This window comes from Arachis ipaensis, chromosome B3, assembly GCF_059453495.1.
Source record: "Arachis ipaensis isolate K30076 ecotype BB chromosome B3, ASM5945349v1, whole genome shotgun sequence".
NCBI lineage: Eukaryota > Viridiplantae > Streptophyta > Magnoliopsida > Fabales > Fabaceae > Arachis > Arachis ipaensis.
In genome coordinates this window covers 126665107-126672659 of record NC_142438.1, presented here as the reverse complement: position 1 = coordinate 126672659, position 7553 = coordinate 126665107, and the positions used below count along the sequence as shown (strand labels likewise).

The 7553-nt window shown below is 39.7% G+C and overlaps 1 non-coding gene across 1 annotated transcript; it reads left to right on the top strand.

The window, feature by feature from the left end:
- The first annotated feature begins 7217 nt into the window (after positions 1-7217).
- On the top strand, positions 7218-7325 carry LOC148572384 (small nucleolar RNA R71). Its single transcript, XR_015908273.1, has one exon. It is a non-coding gene; the product is annotated as a small nucleolar RNA R71 (small nucleolar RNA).
- Positions 7326-7553: the final 228 nt, after the last annotated feature.

Below are 7553 nucleotides of genomic sequence, written 5' to 3'. Positions count from 1 at the left end.
TTGTCAGACACGTGTTCATAAGTGAGAATGGTGATGAGTGTCACTTGATCATCACATTCATCATGTTCTTGTGTGCGAATGAATATCTTAGAATAAGAATAAGCTTGAGTTGAATAGAAAAATAATAGTACTTTGCATTAATTCATGAGGAACAGCAGAGCTACACACCTTAATCTTTGGGGTGTAGAAACTCCACCATTGAAAATACATAAGTGATAATGGTCCAGGCATGGCCGAATGGCCAGCTCCCAAAACGTGATCAAGAGATCAAAAGTGATACAAAGATAGATCCCAAAATGATCTAAAGATTCTTCTTGAAAGAAATCACTAAAAGTAGTTTTTATACTAAACTAGTCACTAGGGTTTACAGAAAATGAGTAACTAAGTGCAGATAGTGCAGAAATCCACTTCCATGGCCTACTTGGTATGTGCTTGGGCTAAGCATTGAAGCTTTCATGTATAGATACTCTTCTTGGTGTTAAACGCCAGCTTTGGTGCCAGTTTGGGCGTTTAACTCCAGCTTTTATGCTAGTTCTGGCGTTTAACGCCAGAATAGGGTAGAAAGTGGGCGTTCAAACGCCATTTTGCGTTATTAAAACTCGGGAAAATATGGACTATTATATATTTCTGAAAAGCCCAGGATATCTACTTTCTAACGCAATTGAGAACGTGCCAATTAGGCTTCTGTAGCTCTAGAAAATCTACTTTGAGTGCAGGGTGGTCAGAATCCAACAGCATCTGCAGTCCTTTTTCAGCCTCTGAATCAAATTTTTGCTCAGGTCCCTTAATTTCAGCCAGAAAATACCTGAAATCACAGAAAAATACACAAACTCATAGTAAAATCCAGAAATGTGATTTTTATTTAAAAACTAATAAAAATATAATAAAAAGTAACTAAAACATACTAAAAACTACCTAAAAACAATGCCAAAAAGCGTATAAATTATCCGTTCATCACAACTCCAAACTTAAATTGTTGCTTGTCCCCAAGCAACTGAAAATCAAATAGGATAAAAAGAAGAGAATATACTATAAATTCCAAAATATCAATGAAAGTTAGCTCCAATTAGATGAGTGGGACTAGTAGCTTTTTGCCTCTAAACAGTTTTGGCATCTCACTTTATCCTGTGAAGTTCAGAATGATTAGCATCTATAGGAACTCAGAATTTAGATAGTGTTATTGATTCTCCTAGTTCAGTATGTTGATTCTTGAACACAGCTACTTTATGAGTCTTGGCCGTGGCCCTAAGCACTTTATTTTCCAGTATTACCACTGGATACATAAATGCCACAGACACATAACTGGGTGAACCTTTTCAGATTGTGACTCAGCTTTGCTAGAGTCCCCAATTAGACGTGTCCAGGGTTCTTAAGAACACTCTTTTTGCTTTGGATCATGACTTTAACTGCTCAGTCTCAAGCTTTTCACTTGACACCTTCACGCCACAAGCACATGGTTAGTGACAGCTTGGTTTAGCCGCTTAGGCCAGGATTTTATTCCTTTGGGCCCTCCTATCCATTAATGCTCAAAGCCTTGGATCCTTTTTACCCTTGCCTTTTGGTTAAAGAGCTCTTGGCTTTTTCTGCTTGCTTTTTCTTTTTTTTTTCTTTTTTTTTCTCGTAAGCCTTGTTTTTCACTGCTTTTTCTTGCTTCAAGAATCAATTTTATGATTTTTCAGATTATCAATAACATTTCTCCTTTTTCATTATTCTTTCAAGAGTCAACAATTTTAACATTCATAAACTTCACTATAAAAAATATGTACTGTTCAAGTATTCATTCAGAAAGCAGAAAGTATTGTCACCACATCAAAATAATTAAACTAATCTCAAGGATGAATTCGAAATTCATGTACTTCTTGTTCTTTTGCATTTAGAACATTTTTTATTTAAGAAAGGTGATGGATTCATAGGACATTGACGTTAGGATTTTTGCCAGTAAAGAATTTTATAAAAATAGTTGCGTTGTAGATATAGTTTCTAAACCAACAGAAATCCCTTCGTACAAATGTTTTGGTTGTCACAAGTAACAAACCCCTTTAAAATTGATAACCGAGTATTTAAACCTCGGGTCGTCTTCTCAAGGAACTGCAGGGAAGTATGTTCTTATTATTGGTTATGAAGATTGTAAATTGGGGTTTTGAAGATGAGGAACAAGTAATTTAAATTGCAATTAAAGTAAGTAAAAGACTTTAATTTAAATAAATAACTGTAAAACACACTTTTGGCAAGGTATGAGAAATTAGAAGTCCTATCCCAGTTATCCTTATCAATGATGATGAAAATTGAATCTTAATTCCACTTAGTTAACCTTTGCTAGAGCAAGGGAAGGTCAAGTGACTAATTAGTTAGATCCTCAAATCCTATAAATCTCTAAGGAAAGATTGGGATTATTGAAGTTCAATTCAATTAGCAAAGATAACGATTATCAATCATGTTGAGTTTGATAACTCCTGAGTTACTGATTTCTTAACCAAGACCAAAAGGGGGAAAGTAAATCTACTGGAATAAAAATGTCTTCAGATTGGGGATAAAAGTAACATAAATAAAAGAAAGCAATATTAAATTGAAATACCTCAAATAACATTAATTCAAAGAGTAATCTGTAACATAGAAGAATTCATAATTAAATTGAGAACATAATAAAAAGGAATATTGAACCTAGTAAAGAGATAATCCGGAAAGCGAATAAAATCCTAAATCTAAATCCTAATCCTAAAGAGAGAGGAGAGAACCTCCCTCAAAGCTACATCTAATTCATGAATACTAACTAATTGGAGACTCTCCTTAAATGGATGCATTCCCCCACTTCATAACCTCTGGTCTATGCCTTCTGGACTTGGATTTGGGCCAAAAAGGGCTTCAGAATTCGCTATGAGCATTTTCTGCAATTTCTGGTGCGTGGCCTCTGTCATGCGTCTGCGTGGGTCACGCGGTCACATCATTGGGAGTTTTTCCTTGTCAGGCGGTCGCGTCAGTAATGCGTTCGCGTCATATGCGTTTCGCTCAAGGCGCGCAGTCGCGTCAGTCATGCGGTCGCATCGCTGTTGATTCGCGCTGACATGCGGCCGCATCGCCCATGCGATCGCGTGGATGCCAGTTTCTTCAAAAACTCCGTTTGGTGCTTTCCTTCCATTTTTGTATATTTCCTTTCCATCCTTTAAGTCATTCCTGCCTTAGAAGATCTGAAACTACTCAACACACTAATCACGGCATCAAATGGAAATAAAGGGTAATTAAAATAATTATTTTTAAGCATAGGAAACATGTTTTTCACATACATCACATAATAAGGAAGGGAAAGTAAAACCATGCAATTAATATGAATAAGTGGGTGAAGGATTGAATAAATCACTCAATTTGAGCACAAAATATATCATAAAATATGGGTTTATCAGACATTCATAGCTTTAAGGCATAGACACTAGACACTAATGATCATGTAATAAAGACACAAACATAAATAAACATAAAGCATAGAGAACGAAAACAAAAAAAAGATTAATTAACAAGGAGATTAAGGAACGGGTCCACCTTAGTGAGGGTGGCGTCTTCTTCCTCTTGAAGAACCAATGGTGCTCTTGAGCTCCTCTATGTCTCTTCCTTGCCTTTGTTACTCCTCCCTCATAGCTCTTTGATCTTCTCTAATCTCATGAAGAATGATGGAGTGCTCTTGGTGCTCCACCCTTAGTTGTCCCATGTTGTAACTTAATTCTCCTAGGGAGGTGTTAATTTGCTCCTAATAGTTTTGTGAAGGAAAGTGCATCCCTTGAGGCATCTCAGGGATTTCATGATGAGGAATTTCCTCATGCTCTTGTTGAGGTCCATGAGTGGGCTCTCTTGTTTGCTCCATCCTCTTTTTAGTGATGGGCTTGTCCTCTTCAATGAGGATGTCTCCCTCTATGACAATCCCAGCCGAATTGCAGAGGTGACAAATAAGGTGAGGAAAGGCTAACCTTGCCAAAGTGGAGGACTTGTCAGCTACCTTGTAGAGTTCTTGAGGTATAATCTCATGAACTTTCACTTTCTCCCCAATCATGATACTATGGATCATGATGGCCCGATCCACAGTTACTTCGGATCGGTTGCTAGTAGGAATGATAGAGCGTTGGATGAACTCCAACCATCCTCTAGCTACAGGCTTAAGGTCCGGTCTTTTCAATTGAACCGGTTTGCCTCTTGAGTCACTTTTTCATTGAGCTCCTTCCACACATATGTCCATGAGGACTTGGTCCAACCTTTGATCAAAGTTGACCCTTCTAGTGTAGGGGCGTGCATTTTCTTACATCATTGGCAAGTTGAACGCCAACCTTACATTTTCCGGACTGAAATCTAAGTATTTCCCCCGAACCATTGTAAGCCAATTCTTTGGATTCGGGTTCATACTTTGATCATGGTTCCTAGTGATCCATGCGTTTGCATAGAACTCTTGAACCATTAAGATTCCGACTTGTTGAATAGGATTGGAGAGAACTTTCCATCATCTTCTTCTAATCTCATGTCGGATCTCCGGATACTTATTCCTTTTGAGCTTGAAAGGGACCTCAGGGATCACCTTCTTCTTGGCCACAACTTCATAGAAGTGGTCTTGATGGACCTTTGAGATGAATCTCTCCATTTTCCATGACTCAGAGGTGGAAGCTTTTGACTTCCCTTTCCTCTTTCTAGAGGTTTCTCCGGCCTTAGGTGCCATAAATGGTTATGGAAAAACAAAAAGTAATACTTTTACCACACCAAACTTAAAGTGTTTGCTCGTCCTTGAGAAAAGAAGAAAGAATGAAGGAGAAGAAGAAGAAAATGGAGGAGATGGAGGGTGAGGGTGAGTTCGGGCAAGGGGGTATAAGGTGTTTGTGATGTGTGAAATTGAAGGAGTGATGAGGGGTATATATAGGAATGGGGGGGGGGGAGGCTTGGTTCGTGTATTTGGGGTAAAGTGAATGAGGTGATTGGTGAAGGGTATTTGGGGAAGAGTGTTATGGAAATGTGTGAAGAGGAGAGAAGAAGAGGTGGGGTAGGTGGGGATCCTGTGGGGTTCACAGATCCTGAGGGGTCAAGGACTTTAACATCCCTGCTCTATTTAGGCGTGCAAGACGCCTTTAGAGTGCCATTCTGGCGTTAAACGCTAGATTGCTGCTTGTTTCTGGCGTTTAACGCTAGCTTTTCTCCCTTTCTTGGCGTTTAACGCCAACTTGGTGCCCTGTTTTGGCGTTAAACGCCAGTATGGTGCCTATTTCTGGCGTTAAACGCCAGTCTGGTGCCCATTTCTGGCATTAAATGCCCAGAATGGTGCCAGACTGGGCGTTTAACGCCCATTCTGCTACTCTTACTGGCGTTTAAACGCCAGTAAGCTCTTCCTCCAGGGTGAGCTATTTTTAATACTGTTTTTCATTTTGTTTTTGATTTTTTAGTTGTTTTTGTGACTTCACATGATCATCAACCTAAAGAAAACATAAAATAACAATGGAAAATAAATAGATATAGTTAAATAACATTGGGTTGCCTCCCAATAAGCACTTTTTTAATGTCAATAGCTTGATAGTGAGCTCTTATAGAGCCTCATAGATAATCAGAGTAGGGTTGGGGCCTCTCAACACCAAACTTAGAGTTTGGTTGTGGCCTCCCAACACCAAACTTAGAGTTTGAATGTGGGGGTTTTGTTTGACTCTGTATTGAGAGAAGCTTTTCATGCTTCCTCTCCATAGTTATGGAAGGAGAACCATGAGTCTTGAATACAAGGTAGTCATCATTCAACTTAAGGACCAACTCTCCTCTGTCAGCATCAATCACAGCTTTTGCTGTGGCTAGGAAGGGTCTGCCAAGGATGATGGATTCATCCTCATCCTTCCCAGTGTCTAGGATTATGAAATCAGCAGGGGGGTGTAAAGGCCTTCAACCTTCACTAGCATGCCCTCTACTAGTCCATAAGCCTGTTTCATTAATTTGTCTGCCATCTCTAGTGAGATTCTTACAGCTTGTACCTCAAAGATTCCCAGTTTCTCTATTACAGAGAGTGGCATGAGGTTTATCCCTGACCCCAGGTCACAAAGAGCCTTCTCAAAGGTCATAGTGCCTATGGTATAAGGTATGAAGAATTTTCTGGGATCTGGTTTCTTCTGAGGTAATGTCTGCCTCATTAATGCATTCAGTTCATTGGTGAACAAGGGGGGTTCATCCTCCCAAGTCTCAGTACCAAATAACTTGGTATTAAGCATCATGATTGCTCCTAGATATTTAGCAACTTGCTCTTCAGTGATGACTTCATCCTCTTCAGAGGAAGAATATTAATCAGAGCTCATGAATGGCAGAAGGAAGTTTAATGGAATCTCTATGGTCTCTGTATGAGCCTCAGATTCCTTTGGTTCCTCAAAAGGAAACTCCTTTCTGTCCAGAGGACGTCCCATGAGGCTTTTCTCACTGGGACTCACGTCCTCCTCACTCTCTCCAGGTTCGGCCATGTTGGTCATGGTTATAGCCTTGCACTCTCTCTTGGGATTTTCTTCTGTATTGCTTGGGAGAGTACTGAGAGGAGTTTCAGTAATCTTCTTACTCAGCTGACCCACCTGTGCCTCCAAATTTCTAATGGAGGACCTTGTTTCATTCATGAAACTTAGTGTGGTCTTGGATAGATCAGAGACTATGGTTGCCAGGCCAGAATGGCTCTGTTCAAAATTCTCTATCTGTTGCTGAGAAGATGATGAAAAAGGCTTGCTATTGCTAAACCTATTTATTTCACCATTATTATTGAAGCCTTGTTGAGGCTTCTGTTGGTCCTTCCATGAGAAATTTGGATGATTTCTCCATGAAGGATTATAAGTGTTTCCATAGGGTTTTCCCATGTAATTCACCTCTGCCATTGCAGGGTTCTCAGGATCATAAGCTTCTTCTTCAGAAGATGCTTCTTTAGTACTGTTGGATGCAGCTTGCAATCCATTCAGACTCTGAGAAATCATATTGACTTACTGAGTCAATATTTTATTCTGAGCCAATATGGCATTCAGAGTATCAATTTCAAAAACTCCCTTCTTCTGAGGCGTCCCATCGTTCACAGGAATCCTCTCAGAGGTGTACATGAACTGGTTATTTGCAACCATTTCAATGAGTTCCTGAGCTTCTGTAGCTGTTTTCAGATGAAGAGATCCTCCTGCAGAATGGTCCAATGACATTTTTGACAACTCAGACAGACCATCATGGAATATACATATGATGCTCCATTCTGGAAGCATGTCAGTAGGACACCTTTTGATCAATTGCTTATATCTTTCCCAAGCTTCATAGAGGGACTCACCTTCCTTCTGTCTGAAGGTTTGGATTTCCACTCTAAGCTTGCTCATCTTTTGAGGTAGAAAAAATTTGGCCAGGAAAGCACTGACCAGCATTTCCCAAGAGTTCAGGCTTTCCATAGGTTGTGAATCCAACCATGTTCTAGCTTTGTCTCTTACAGCAAAAGGGAAAAGCATAAGCCTGTAGACCTCGGGATCAACTCCATTGGTCTTGACAGTGTCACAGATTTCCAAAAATTCAGCTAAGAACTGATGAGGATCTTCCAATGGAAG